The following is a 16,096-nucleotide window of genomic DNA, read 5'->3' on the forward strand; positions in this document are numbered from 1 at the left end:
ATATATAAGCCTCCTAGCACAGACAACTCTGGAGATGTGTCTGGACAGGAAAGGGGATATTTGACTTTTTGCAGAACTTGCCAATATCATTCCAATTTCAGTTAATTTCTCTTTGTCAACAATTAATCAAGACCAGTATGAAAGCCAAAATTGGCTTAAATGATTGATCTACTTGCATGGTGACAAAGCAGCTGATGAACATAGCTGCATAGGTTACAAAGTCAAAATAAAAGATAATGAATAGCATTATGTAATTCAGTTTTAACAGTACAGTTAAACAGTACAGTTAAACAATTCCTTATTCAGAAAGAATATTTGAATGATGCCAGGCCAGAAACCTGGATTCAGCAGATCTGAATCAAGAGATCAAGGCAAGTCATCCCTGGAACAAGCACCTCCTCCAGAAAACCCAGATCAACTTCCTGGTCCCAGCTAGCCTGAGTGAGTCAATATGGGAAGCCAGTCCCCTGAAGTGACAGGGAGCAAGCCCTACTTGCTTCAGCCCTTAAAAGCTAGGCCCACTCCCCATTTTCCTTGTCCTGGCAAAGGTAGAATTTCTTGTTCCCAACAATCTGTGTGTTTCCTTGCTGATTTCCTTCATTTTTATATCCTGATTCTGATTTCAGCTTCCAACTCCAGTAAGACCCCTGGCAGTCTCTGATTCTGGTTCTCTGCTGTGATTCTGGTTTGATCTCTGGCTCTGGCTTCTGATTTCTGATGCTGGTTTACCCTTGGCTTACCTTGTCTCCAGCTTTGGCTTGCCATCCTGGCTTGTGTGATTTTAGCTATGGCTTCCAAATCCAGTTCCAACACCAGACATCTCTAGACCCCAGCCCTTTGGGGAACCAGCCTGGACTACAACTGTGCTTTGGGTAACTAACCATATTTAGGCAATGCTTTTATGACAAAAGTGATTGAAATGGGTTAGATTAGATAATGTTGGAAAGAAGCCTTCTTTGATTCTACTGTAGCACATGTGACTGCTAGAATGAAATCCATGAAGCCTTTGCCATTCAAAATATCAGTTTTCTTTCTGGCATAAGTTTCTTTTTAAAGCTGAAATGCACCCAGGTCTACAATCACAGCACAGTTGGATATTTTGTAAGAGCAGAGGGAAATCTGTTTAAATCTTCTTGAGTTAGGTTCACCTGAAAGATATATCTTGAATCTCAAAGTTTTATCCTTGCAATTATTTTTTACTCATGCATGCAGTCCCACTGACAAAGGAAAATAACGTAGACATCATGGATATCTGCAGTTCTTCTCTACAACTTACAATACAAGCATAATGCTCGTATTGCAAAGCAGTCAGTGTACTGTGCCTAGTTCAATGGAGTCCTCAGTCAGCATTGTAATTGGACCTGGGATGTCAGGCATCACCATCCAAAGGTTTTCCCGAGGGTAGAGGTAAGACTTACATCTGCAAATGAGGACATGTTGGTATCTTTGTAGGCAAAGATACACTATGGTAGCATAGTGCTTTCAAGGAGTTCTTAGCCCCTTGTAATGGTGCATAACTCGTGAATTGCAAGAGGAGAGATGTGGCTAAGAGTTCCCAGTTATTCTCTCCTTCTACCTCCCTCACTTCATCATGGAACAAGTGAACCACTGTTTTTCTGGGATAGGTATTTTTTTCTCCTGTTAAGGCCCAGCTATGGCTTATTGGTGTCTTATTGGGATATAGAGATTAATTTATAAGCTCTTGCTTGCCCATACTTTGGAGCCTGCCTAAGTGAAAGCAGAGCCCCAACCCCCTCTCTAAGTCTGAATTTGCAGATGTCCCTCTTCCATCTCTGAGGATTCAACTTGTATCTCAATCTCAGGATTGAGCTCCCTGTATCAAACTCCTCTATCAAAATTTAAAATAAAAACAAGCCAGGTAAATGTTCACAGTATGGCATAAAGGGTAACCAGCTCACTCTTCACTAAGCCTGACTTAGCGAAGAGACACTTGGAGGGGCTGGTTTTGTTTAAATCATCAGGCCTGGATGATCTTCATCCAAGGCTGCTGAAGGAATTGGCCAGTGTCATTGCAGAGCCACTGGCACGTCTGTTTGAGCATCTTGGTGCTCAGGTCAGGTCCCAGAAGACTGGAAGAGGACCAATGTGGTCCCTATTTTCAAGAAGGGGAGGAAGGAGGATCTGGGTAACTATAGATTGGTTAGTCTTACCTCTACTCTTGGGAAAACCTTTGAAAAATTGTTAAAGATCACATCTGTGGGAGTTCGTCCTTTGAACATTTGTTCTAGGGAGAAGGAATCACCAGCAGGCTTACAGGCTGGGGGATGACATTCTTAGCAACACAGCAGCAGATAAGAATCTTGGAGTCACTGCTGACTCCAAGATGAACATGGGCCTTCAGTGTGATGAAGTGATCAGCAAACTAACTGCACTAATATGCATTAGCAGGTTTATAACAAACAGGTCCAAGGAGATGATACTTCCCCTTTATGTGGCACTGGCCAGGCCAAAGTTGGAGTACTGCATCCAGTGCCACACTTCAAGAGGGATGTGGATAACTTTGGGAGGGTTCAGAGGAAGGCCACTCATATGGTTAGGGGCCTGCAGGCAAAACCCTATGAGGAAAGATTGAGGACCCTGGATCTCTTCAGCCCCCGCAAGAGAAGGCTGAGAGGTAATCTTGTGGCTGCCTACAAATTCATCAGGGGGACAGCAAGGAATAGGAGATGCTCTGTTTACTAGGGTACCCCTTTGAGTAACTAGGAACAATGGCCACAAACTTACAGAGAGCACATTTAGGTTAGACATCAGAAAGCACTTCTTTGCTGTAAGGGTTGCCAAAATCCGGAATGAGTTTCCAAGGGAGGTGATGCTCTCCCCTACACTGGGGGCCTTTTCTCTAATTCAGTGTGTTTATGGATTTTTTTTATGACAAGACAGGGAGAAAACCATGGTTAGGGCATATCTGAAAAGGATGAGGAAAGAACATATCTTAAAGGGTGCTTTGCAGACACTGTGAAGTCAAAGAGGGATTCTTGGCCTCTCTACTTTCTGATTAATGTCTGCTCCCACATTCATTGAAGTCTTAGTTGTATAAATAGCATGGAAGGATGAAGGAACACAGGCTAAAAAACATGAAGTCAAATCTTGGATTCTATTTAAGATATAAGATCCACCTTGTAAAGAAAAGCAAATGTTTGTTTAAAAAAACAATGATGAGTACTTCATTTTCCATTTTTTTCAGCTATATCCTGAATAATTTCAACACATACAACAACGAAAAGATATTTTGTCACCAGTTTAGACCTTTTTCAAGGAGGTGGAGGAGACAATTTTCTTTGGAAAATGAATGTCAGAAACAAAAAAAACCCAGTTAACTCTTTGTGAAGTTGATGATACTGCATTACATTTCGCTTTTAAACTCGCAAGGAAATTTAACTGGTAGAAATGCAGTTAGGTTCCCAATGCTCTTTGAAAGACAATGGTATTTAGATAGTTCCCATTAATACCTTTGAAATTCCCTCCTGATATCTTCTGATAAATGAATGCTCTACTCAGAGAATATGCACTGCATTACCTGTATATCTTTAGTATTTTATTAAACATGAACAGAGGGATTAGAAAAACATGTAGTTGTCTATGATCTATCATTTTTCTTCATATATGGGAATTTTATGGGCATTTTAATTCAATGTTGAACAACCTTCTAAAAGCAAGGCCTAGGAAACACTGATTTCTAAGTTACAGATATTTTGTATATTACTTCTGCATAGGGATTTTTTTCAGGCAACACAAAGTATTAAAAGACACAGATTACATTGCCAATCTGCTCAATGTGCTTACATTTGCTGAGATCAGGGAACAGGCTGTCAAAATGGTTAACAAGTGTGCTTCGTTAATTCAATATTTCTAGAACTTTCTTTTAACATACATCATTTGTCAAACATAATCAGGAAGGAAATTATCTTGTCAGAAGCTTCATACTTAGCTTGTAGTTTTCCATATCTTTTGGGGTGGTTTCAGTGTAAAATACACAAAGGCCCTGCCCTTGACCCAGTATAAATGCACTTGGAGCAGAATCTGAAATCAAGTTAGTGTCATTTGATATGCATGCACTGTTCAGCAATAAGTAAAATGCACAGTCACAACAAACGTTTTTCATTAAATTCCTATTTCTTCTTTGTAGTCTCTATAACTTTGCATGGTCTCTAGTCTTTCCATGAATATATTTACCAGTATTTTAGAGACCCAAAAATGGGCATGTGAATTTAAGTTTTTATCAAATAAAAAGTGGGGAATGGAGAGAAAAGCCAATTTGGTATGATATCTGCATAAAAATGTCTACAAAGAGTTCTCTGGAAATGCTGATGTTATGAGAATTAGCTGATTGGAGTGTGCTGCAAGAGATCTAATACATTCAGTGGCTGATGTTTGTCAGAAAGCCTTAGAGAGGAAAAGAGGTATATAAATGGCTTTCTGGATGATGCTTACTGATTAGAATTGTTCAATGAGTTTTTTTAGTGCCTTTTAAGTGGGAATGAAGAAGGAGAAAACAATAAAATTAACAGCTCCTTTTGGTCTACATACCTGTAAGTACTAGTTGTGCAAGGGTGGCCCAAGGCTAAAGCATAATAGAGCTTGAAAAACAGGAGGTGAAAAGAACAAGACAGGAAAAACCCTGTTGTACTTGCAACCTCTCCAGCAAGGACTCCTTCATCTTAAGCAGTACAGTGTGCCTGGATGAAGAAAACTTACTTCAGCCAGAGTTGGGACAGAAAGTGAAAAATAAAAAATCATTACACTGAAAGTCAGGTCAGTCATCCAGGCTAGGTACAGACATTATACATAAACCAGTATAAGTGATGAGGAGACACAGGTCTACTCCCATATCTGAACAGAAGTTCAGTGCACATAGGCTAGTTTAAAAATGGTGGAACCCAGTCTAAAATAGACCTGGATCATTGTGGTCTCAGGTCTAACCTAAATTGATTTAGGTTAGATGGACTGGTATTTTGAACTTCTGTACAATATCCCCCATTGATTTAAGTTGGGTTACTGTCCACCAGTATCCCAGGCTGCTGTGCAGCGCCCTGCTAGCCCCACCTTGCAGGGAGGCATGCTAGCAGCTGGTCGACACTAGGCTATTCTGGCCAAGGCCCTAGCTAGCCCCACCGGCAGGCTTTCACAGAACTGAGTCAGCATAGCCCTACCTCCTGTTTGCTGTCACCTGCAGGCATGGGGGTGCGGGAAGGGAGTACCTATAGCTCAGTATTTTTCTATCTTTGTACAAAGTCCCTAGAAGGGGAGGGAGAGCTCCACAGAAGGAAGGATTGTACCCCTCATAGCTCCAGCAAGTAGCAGATGGCAGTTGGAGGTGCCTGGTGTGATTCCTACAGTCATGATTCCTCAAGTTGCATGAAGCATATGGTGCCATTGCCTGCCACGAGCCAGAGCTCTGAGAGGCCTGATCCTTCTTTCTGTGGAGTGCCTTCCCTACTGCTGCTGGCTGGGCTCCCGGGTATGTTCTCCTAGAAGCCTATGGCTGGGCATGAGGGAGTGTCCTCAGTGAGAGGGGTTGGGGGAGTGCTCACCTGTGTCCAGAGCCAATCAGAGATAGCTTGTCTTCTTGGCTCCAGCTGGCATTCTCCAGCAGCCTGCAGAGCCCATGGGGCATGCAGGAATGCATCCAACTTGCTGACTTGGCCAAAGTTGGCACTCTGCATGCTTTCCTCACCAAAGGGTGAATTTGTTTCTGTTCACTCCCAATCTAACTTATGTTGCTTAAAGAAACCTGCATAGTTTAGATCAATTCTTCCTTGGACTTTCTGAACAGCTGTACTTAGCCACAGTCTTTCTGCGGTTACATCAGGCAGTCTGGTTCTAAATGTCCCCTTTCTACTGGGGCTAAACTCAGCTAGCTGCCTGTTTTGCCCCTCTTTTCTTTTAAATAAAATGATGGAAATAATACTGCCTCTCTCTCTTTATGGTATCTTTATAGGCCCAGTCCAAGTGATTTAATTCTGATCCACCAATGTACCCCTGCTTTAATTAATTCTGGTGAGATTTTTTTTTTCCAGCCATCAGGCCTTCTGAAACAATATGAGTCCTCTGCTGGGCTTCACTGTCCTTGTCAGGCATAAGAGTGTGGGCACCTCCTCATCATGAGTGAAGGGCAAAATGGCTCAAAAAGTTTTGCCTAATTCTCACTTAATCTATACCACAACAGATTCCAAATGAATTTACTCTCAGCAGATACAAACAAAAGAGAGGAAAATGCAACCAAGAGCATTTTTAGAAGTGCGTCCATAGTTCCCTTTGATGAGCAGTTATTTTCATTAGGATTATAGTAGTTATTTCTTTTCTGTACCAAGAGCTAGTATCTCATGTTTATAAAATGAAATGACTAAGTAAGTGGGTCAGTGTCCTTATGCTATCAGCCACTCTTTGAAGCCAGCTTCTCCTGGAGGAGAAAGTAAACTTAAATATGATGCGTTAGTTAGCCACCTACCCTGAAACTTAGTGTGACATGTCACTTCATTCTACTGCCCTAATCAGGGCCGGATTATGACAGGGTGGGACCCTAAGCTAGGAGCTTCCAACCTTTCCATGCTGTGGCCCAGCAAACTGCAGACCACTGCATGGAGCCCCGTGGCTGGAATTTCCAGCCAGAACACAGGTAAAGGTACTTCCACCCCCCACACGGGGGGAGAGGGGGGAACCTCAACCAAGGAGGATCACTTCAGGTCTGGCAGCTGATGCTTAGAGGCCCCTCATAATATGAGGCCTTAAACTATAGCTTGCTTAGTTTATGCCTAAATCTAGCACTGGCCCTACTGTTCATCAAGCACCATGAAGATCAATTACTGGACCTCTGTATTTAATCTGGTCTTTTAAAATCAAGTCTGTATTCTCATCCTTGTTAGTGCGGTACAATAGCTTTTGTAGTTTAAAAGGACACTTGGGACTTTGGGGGATACCCCAAGGCATTCTGAGAAAGGTGCTTTCTCTACAAAATGTTTTTTCTTTCTCCATATCAGACCAAAAGGAAAAGTTACTGGGTGCCTGTAGACATGCTGTGGGGCTGCTCCAACATGCTGTAATTATAGTGTGTTGAAGCAGACTTGATTAACTGAGTCTGCTGGAGCATGGTAATTACTGTGCTCTCGTGACTTCCCATGTCTTGTGTATCAGCGTTCCTGTGCTTCAAAATGGTGGTGGGGGCGCTTTAATTAAAGCATGTTGAATGAACTTTAGTTCAAGTGCCCCTACTGTCATTTTGAAGCAGAGGGACACTGATACATGTGATGCTGCAGCTCTTTAATTAAAGACAACAGCTAGGGAGAAGGAAGAGTAACCAGAATATGAGCACTTTAAAATGAGATGGGGAGATGTTGCTTGGGAGTGCGCATTAGCTTTTAGAATCTGTTATGTCTATACATGGATCACTACAGACTCATGCAGCTGTAACAATTAGCTCATAACAGCTTGCCTCACTATTCTTTGATATCAATACAGCTGTTGCATCTGTCAGTATTGCCACTATTGTGAATGCTATGCTAGGCTTTGGAAATGATGAGTTTGTGGGACAAAGTTCCAGTGTGACATTCGGTAGGTCACTTAGACTATCTTTGACTCATTTCCTCATAATAATTCTTCCTTACCCTGGGGCACAATGGAGATAGGGATAATAAAGATTGCAAAGTGCTCAGATACTGCTATAAAGGGGCTATATTATATAGCTATATAGCTGACATTCATGACTGTAGAAACTGAGGCTCTAAAAAAAATGCTATGGGCTAAATCCTATTTCACCTTCAAGCACCTAAAATGGCACTAATGTAGCTCCATAACAGAAATTTTTGGCAGTTATCTACAGTTTGGATTCCATACAGGGAAGAATAGGATTGATCTGGCTGTATACCTGCCAGACAAGGAACTTTCATGTTTTAGCCAGACTGCCTAGTAGTCAGGGCACCAGCACACAGTGCAGGAGCCCCAGTTTCTGACCACCTCTCAGCCTGAGAGTTTTTGAACTCAGGTCTTCTGCTTCCTGGAGAAGTGCTCTAGCTATCAGGTCACAGATGAAGCATTACCTGAAGTACTCTCTATCCCCACTCTAAAGCTAGCCCACTGCACCTTGCATTTACTAATTGTTGGATAAAATACAAACAGCAGTGTGACAGTTCGGGCCAAAAGTAAGGTCCTTTTCCCTTTAAGAGCATCCTCTATCTTTGAGCCACCTTCTCTTTGATTTGTATACTTCCTCCTGGCCCCACTAATTTTGTGCTCCTGACTACCCACTGAACCCTTCAAGAGGCATACTGGAGAAATACAAACTGCCTCAGGAGGAAGAAAGGTCTAAAACCTGTGTTTTCAGTTCGCTGGAGAAGTGGTGTAACCGCTAGATAACTGGGCTAGCAGATGGGAATGTCCCTCCTCCTTCTCCAGCAGCAAAACAAACTTAGCTGGGGTTTTCTGTAACTCAAGTTTCTGGATTTGTACCATGTTACATGCATGCCTATTTTTATAGGAGCCTAAGCTTGCTCAGAAGTACAAATCAAGATGACTTTTGCTACAATGAATTACAAACTAAGCCTAAATGCCCCAAAGTGAAGACATGTTGCTCCACGAGTGCCACAGAGGCATGTGAAAGGGAAATAAGATTTATGTTTGAGAGTCACATGTTTGTGTTTCATATCAGTATCTTGTGAGGAAGCAACATTAAAATGTCAAATAACATTGAGACTCCTCAGGACAGAGCCTGGAGGGAGCCTGAGCAACCTCCAGAGGTGACTTGCAAAAAGAGAAAAGAACTAAGGAAAAAAGAGTCCCCACTCAATTACATTTTTGGGGGTTGGGGAAGGGCATTTAAGGCTTCATTTGGAGAATTTTCTAGGGGTTGGAGTGGGTTTCACTATGTTCAAGAAGTATTTGAGAAAGCTTGGGGAAAGCATATGCCAAGATTTGGGATTTCCAGCTGGGGAGGGAGCCTAGAACCAGAATAACTGAGCATCTGGTCTATTGTTTGTATGATGCTGTTTTTATTTGCTAGACACCAGAACAAGTTGAGCCTTTCAAAGGAAAGAAAAGAATTATTGGAAAAAAAATGACCCAAATGCTAACATTACTTATTGTTTTGTTGAACTCTTATGTACTGGCTAGATGTCTCTCTTCCTTGGATTTTCATTACACTGATAAGTGTTAGAGAGCCAAACCCCCCTGAACCTGAAAGGAAAACTAAGGTAAAGGCTTACATTTCCACATGACCTACTAGTGGACTGATTGCACCCACTTGGTCTAGAAGATTATCTGAAATATCCCACAGGCCTTGAAAAGACAAGATAGCATACAGCTTCTTAATATCTTGTAAGCTTTCATTTAAAAGTACCTAAACCATACATTTTTAAAAAATACGATGCTGAGTAGTTCAGATCAATGGGAGATCTATGTCCTAGAAAGAGAGAGCTTTCCTTCTTCCAGAAATTCCATTGAAATTCCCTCAAAGGTAAAGTTCATCACAGATAAATTAAAACAAACTTACGATAAATTATTTCAAAATTTATTTCATGCCTTTCTAGGGGATTTATTTTTTACTGTCTTTAGCTTGGTTGGCTGCTCTGTTTATACTTAATTGGATTAGTGTGTCTCTTCATAGAGTCCATCATGCAAAAGGCCTAGTATGTGATGACTGAGAGCCCCCTACCTTCAGTTTATGATCCTGCAAAGCTTAGTTGAATCAGCATGCTTAATGCAGAGAAAGTGAATATAGTTCTGGAGTAGAGATGACTGATGATGCATTGAAAGTTAGTTGTATGTTTCCTGTTCAATAAGATCAATTGATGGAAGTTTCTCAGTTACTTCCAAATATTTTGAAGAAAAAAAATGAAGAAAGAATTTAATTAGATGCTTGTGAAGGTTACCTTTGGGTCTTCCTGTGCTCAATTAAATTTTTTAAACCATACTGAAGAGAACAAGTTTCTTCAAGTTAATGAACTGCTTGTAAAAAATTAGAGTAAAACACCCACCCACATCCAAGCTAGATATTTGGTACTCAAATGTATTTGCACAAAATTATTTCCTTGGGTTTTCCCAGGTTTCTCTGATTTGAGGGGTGGTATTAGATAACTAGAAGTGAACAGGAATGGAAACTGCTACCTGAAAATCCCATCAAGTACTGCTGTGCTGCACTTCTACTTAGAATCACACTTTAATCTTTGGAAAGCTGCCAGTATAATTTGAAACTTATTCAAGAACAAAGCAGTAGGGTGGTTTTGAAATCTAGGGCTCTAACTGAAGTACTCCTTATGAATGAACTTCTGCCTAAAGGCCCCTGTCCTGCAAACAGTTAAGCAGGTGCTTATCATTAAGCTACAAGAATACTGCCATCCAAATCAATATGCATGTTTATATGACTTTCTAAAACAGGTCTTGAACCTAGAATATCACTGAACCTTCTTCATTGCTTCTCCCAACCAGAGGGAAGTTCCTCATTTCAGCCCACCAAGCCTTCTAAATTCTTTATGTAAGTCTCTACTAAAGACCTTTTCCTCTGTTGCTCACAAGGAGAGAATCATTCAAAGAAGAGGTTAAAAAAGAGTACTAATAAACCTCTTTGTTATTATGTTCCCCTCTGGAATTCCCAAGGGACCCATCTTTTCTGTGTTTGCCATTTGAATTCCAACCTTTCTGATAGAAGCAATGTTTGCATTCTATGTTGTATAAAGCAAATGACCACATCACTAATTATAAGAAATGATCATAAAGCTATGTAACCAATTATTTCCAAGCTGCCAACTATAGTTAATAATTTCTTAATATACAAGGGGAAAAAATCCTTCATTTAAACATAAATGATGCAAGTACTGGCAAAACACATGCACTCTTACAAAAGAAATTCCTTGACTACACAGTTGTTTATTACAAGAAAGGATTAAAGGAATAATATAAATGCTGTAGCCTTTACATTCCAGGAATGTCACAGTATTTTGGTATTGGGAAGCACAGCAAGGCTGAGGATGTGGGATCATGAACAATACTAATATCACTTGTAATTAGCTTAATGATCCCAAGAGGGAAATCAAATGGCACAACTTTGTTATAAGACTTTGCTAGGGACATGCTGTAAAAGCATTACTGCATAATCGTGTGCATTAAAATATGTTCATGTTCAACTTTGAAGGTTGCTGACTCAAAACAGAATACAATATGATGAAGATTGGTATGGATGGCTCGGGGTTTTGCCTTCCTCTCTAGTGGGGTGTGTGGCTCACTTCCTGGGATCTCTCAAACATATTTTAACAAACTCTATAGCAACAGGATTCTGGCCACCATGGTCCTCCTTCTTTACCTGTGGCAGATTGTTGTAGGAGCCTAGACAATGAATTTGTGTATGATGGTTTGGATAGGGATGATACTATCTCTAGCAGGGGATTGGACTAGATTAAGAGACTTCCAGACGTACCTTCCACCCTGTCTTCTCTATGATTCTATGGAGGTGATGAGACCTTGCCAAGTCTCCTCGAGAAGAGGGCCCCTAATCTAGCCCTGGGTGCTATTTAGAAAGCTTGGCAGTTCATATAAACATCAGCAGATGGTTGTTCCTTGCCTGTTGAAGCAGATGGATCATTGAGGTGGCTAAGTCACCCCCCTAGCAGCCACTTGGGTTCTGCCCTGCTTGTCCCTCTGCTCTGTCAGATACTACCCTGTTGTCCTGCCACATTCTGATGTTATGATTGGACAGGAAGGCTTCCCCTAGAGGGCAGAAGGGAGTTTGCTTCAGGTCTCAGGGCCCTTCTCTGGGATAATGCCCCTGGCCTTGGCCTAGTTTATTCTAGCTGAGTCCTTCTACCCAAGGTCCACTGTACAAGGATCCTTCTTCCACCCCTACAGCCACAATCTAGAGCCACAGTCTGGTCCTCTGATACATAAACAGAAATGAATAAAAATCAGCATCTATTGTCAAGAGGTTCCCCCAACTGTGGACCAACATCATATAGTCGCTATACTACAGCACAGGGTCAAAATACCTATCTGCTACTGCCTGGTGATGCAGGGGCTTCCTCCCCACTTTCTGCAATCAGGCCTTTGTCCTTCCCAGAGCTCTGCTCCCTGTAGTATGTAGGGTTAGACTGCTTCCTTGCCTCAGTCCTTGGGCTTCTATGCTTCTCTCTGGGTCACCTGACCCACTACTTCCTCCCTAGGCCTGTCAGGCACAGGCTGAATTATGCTGGGTGCAGATGGGGAAAGCAACCATTTTATTAAAGGGCCCTCTACTCTTATCAGTCCATTTAAGGCAAAGTCCAGCCCATGGGTCAGATCTGGCCCACAGCAGACTCCATTTCCCAGCAGCCCGTGCCCACGTTGCTGCAGGCAGTTTCCATAGAGACCTCAAGTAGCAGCCTGGCTGTGACACCAGGAGTCCAGGCTTTCCATGGGGACCAGACTCAGTAGTGCTGGCAGGGCATGCAGCTGGGTAGGGAGCTGCGCTGGGACTGGGGTCTTGCAATGGTGACAACATGGTCTAGAGTCAGGGCAGAACTGTGATCTGATGCCTGCATGCCTTGGGCAGCAGATCACAGCTGCTGGGGCTGGTCTCCATGGAAACCCTGGCCCCTGCTGACACAGGCCACCACTGCTGAGATCTCCATGGAAATTGACTGCAGTGATGCAGGGAGGGACTGCTGAGAACTGAAGTCTGGCCACCAACTGCTTCTTCCATTTTTCCCACCCCTAGTCTAAGGACTGGAGTCAGACAGCTGCTCCCTGGCTCCTTCTTGCCTCCAGTAATGTGGTAGGGGCCCCATTCCAATGTGTGTTAAAACATAATAATTTTCACTCTCTTTTTTTTAAAGAGACACTCTGACTGGTCATTAGCAATTATGACAGTGCAAATGTGATTCTAACATCATTCTTCTGTTATAATAAATACTGACCAAAAAGGAATAATGCAAAAGCAAATGTCCTTTCTTGTAAGGAGAGCAACAAGTGATATGTATATTGTTCTGGCACTTTTAAGGAAGAGGGGACCTCATTTGCCTAATAATATTATTCCAGCCAGATTCTTTTCCATAATCAAAGATACCTTCTCTGTAACATCTGTTTATCCAATAGTAAAGTAATATGATCAGAGAAAATGTTACAAGATATCAAAAGAAGCACTCTTATTTCAGTAGGATAGGGTTTAAAAAGGCAATAACTACAAAAAGTAACCTCTGAATGAGTGAATGAAACTAATTGTACTTGTCAGGGTAAACTCACTATGAACTGTAATAGTCTGATCAGAGCTGTCATGCCCACATGCAAAGCACACTGTATGACAGTTCTGATTAGAACCTGTGTGTTGTGGAATTAAGAACTGATGCACTGTGGTGGGCACCATATGTGTTGTTTATGGAAACAACTTTTCTAAAAGAACAACAAAGCTCTCCCAGGACAATGTACAAATCAGTCTTTTTCTGCTGCATCCATTCCACTGGAATCACTCAGTAATGCAGGCAGCAACCCACACTGTAACTTAGGTGGCTCTTTTGTGATAGAGCAGCACAGTGGATGATGTCTTCTTAAACAGTATTTCAGGGACTGAGGTAACATACCCTCCCAAATTTTCCAGGAATGCTCTTAATTGTGGAGCTATGTTGTAGTGACTCTGAAGTCTCTCAAATATGGCTTTTGCCCAGTTTGAAAATTACTCCAGTTATGGTCTGTGCCTACTGAAAAGGATACAATAGGATATTGCTTGTAACCATACGAATGCAGCCCTAGTACTTGTAGTTTAGTAACCATGGGCAGTTTCCTGAACTGGAAGCAGCATAGCATTGTTCACTCTGAGCTGCACCCAGATTGTCACAGGCCAGCTGGGCACTGTGAGTATATCAGTTTAGTTGCAGACTGACTGAGCACTGCAACTTTATTAGCCAGTGAGCTTTTTGGTTCAGGATCGAGGAGGTGATGTTGAAAAGGAAAGAAATGACAAGTTTCACTTACAAAAAGGAATGAATTTTACTTATGACAACAAAAGATATAGTTTGCATATATAATAGTTAATAAAAAGGTTAAGCTAATAAACAGACAACATAATAATACAGATTAAAATTGACAGTGATAATAAAACAGATAAAGAAATTAACCAAGAGTTTCCACTCGGTTAGTAACTTATCGATAGTCCCTCGGATAGAAGATGCAAGTCAAGTTGAATCAGCAAAGTCAGATGTCTCTGAACTGGAAGCCCCTCAGTCAGGATCTGGTCCTCACTCTCACAGGGGGAGAGAGAGATCCGTGGGGGTATGGGACAGCAATGACCCTTCTGTTCCATCCTTCCTGAGGGTTACTATGACGTGTGTGTTCTTTTATATTCTAGTTATGCTATTTTTTTAATTATGTAGCCATTCATAATATTGCTTTATAGCTGTTATCCTATGGGGTTAAAAGGTGTTAGAAATTATTGTAATAAGTTACTGCCCAAGATTGGGTTTATCCAGTAAGTAAATTGGATCACAGCATCTTCAGGTCTGAAATTAACATTACCCCTCCTAAATCCAGCCCCTTCAGAACTGTCTGAGCATGCTTTTTTGAGATGTTCTTTCTTGAAATGTACTGGATAAGCTAGGCAGTTGAATCCATTTTTTATCAACATCAAGGCTAAATTCTGAGCAAGAAAACTATTAAGTCAGCTAATTTCACAGCTATAGCTTTGTCTTTGAGGCCTAGTCAGTTCCACAAACAGTTACAAGTTACATTTGTGGGTTACAAAAATACAAGCTTCATATTAGACAAAAGTTCCAAATGCCTTCAAGAAGCACATATTTATGGCTTATTAATTTCTTTGGTTCTGGCCATTACACCAGACAAACTTGTTTTGCCTATCAGCAAAGTTTTAATAGCTTGCCCATAGTGCTGAATTAAAGCAGCTATACTAACTGGACTTATTTTCAAATAGTTCCAGAAGTCTTTTGAATATCTAGGAATGTCTCAGACTTTGGTCCTGAAAGTTGGTTTCTTGGAATTATCTGACAGAATCCCCAATGTCATGATTTCTGGAAACTAACCTGATGTACCATAGTCATTATGTGAAGATTTTGCTGAGTAGCATGGAATCAAGGGTTCTGGTCAGGCCACAAAATGAAACTCTTGCTCTCAGTTATTGTCTTGATTGGCTTAAATACTCAAACTTGTCTTAGAGGTTATGGTTTAACATAGAGTACCAAGATAGGGACAATACAACTTCAGTTAACAATCTGGTACCATAAACAATCATACACAACATTGATAACAAACTCACTTGACCACTATAATGTGTTCTGGAAGTTCTTCTTCTGGGAATGATGGCATAGTGCAGTGACAGGCTTTTCTTAGGCACTCAAAACAGTAACAGTCATATGACACATTTGTTTTAGGGGCATTTATGGAGGAATATGGTAGGCAGAGAAAGGACATGTTAATTTTGCAACAGTTATCATCAAACTTACAGAAGGAAACAAAGGATTGTGTGAAATTTATCAGGCCTGTGCGAAGCGGCTAGTATTCACTTCACATTCAGATTCGGTAGAGTGATTCCTTTTGGTTATTTGAATCACTGTACCAAATCAATTTGGCTAAATCTGATTCAAAGATTCAGCCTCTGCTAAATCAGCTGAATCTTTGAATTAAAAAGGCTGTGGGAAAGTGGGGCTTCCAGACTAGCCAAGTGCGAACTTCCTCGCCTGCCTTTGGGCATGCCACCCCCTTATCTCTTCTGCCACACCTTGATGGAACATAATTGAAGTGTTAATTAGGCAGGAGGCTGCCCATTATACACCCTGATATTGTGAGAGGAAGGGCTATCCATCGCTCTGTTCCACCCCTACACTGTGGCCCTAGCCTCACAGCTGGCATCTCAGGCAGTCGACTCAACTGTCCCCCTCACTCATTAACTGTGGCCCCTTCCATGGGACCCTCAGTTTCCCTATAAGCCCTGGCCCCATCTCAGGCCATTTGGGACCCTGAGCTTTGCTCTATATGGGCATTCCTCACAGTGTGCCCCTTGCCCTTTTGACCCTTCCAGTCCTAGCCCCAGCATTGACCAGTCAAGTCCCTTGGTGAGGTCTATGCCTCCTGCCAGCACTCAGGGATCAGGGTCTCCCATTCCTAGCTCAGGTGC

This window comes from Crocodylus porosus, unplaced genomic scaffold (genome assembly GCF_001723895.1).
Source record: "Crocodylus porosus isolate Cpor-Errol unplaced genomic scaffold, CroPor_comp1, whole genome shotgun sequence".
Taxonomy (NCBI): Eukaryota; Metazoa; Chordata; order Crocodylia; family Crocodylidae; genus Crocodylus; species Crocodylus porosus.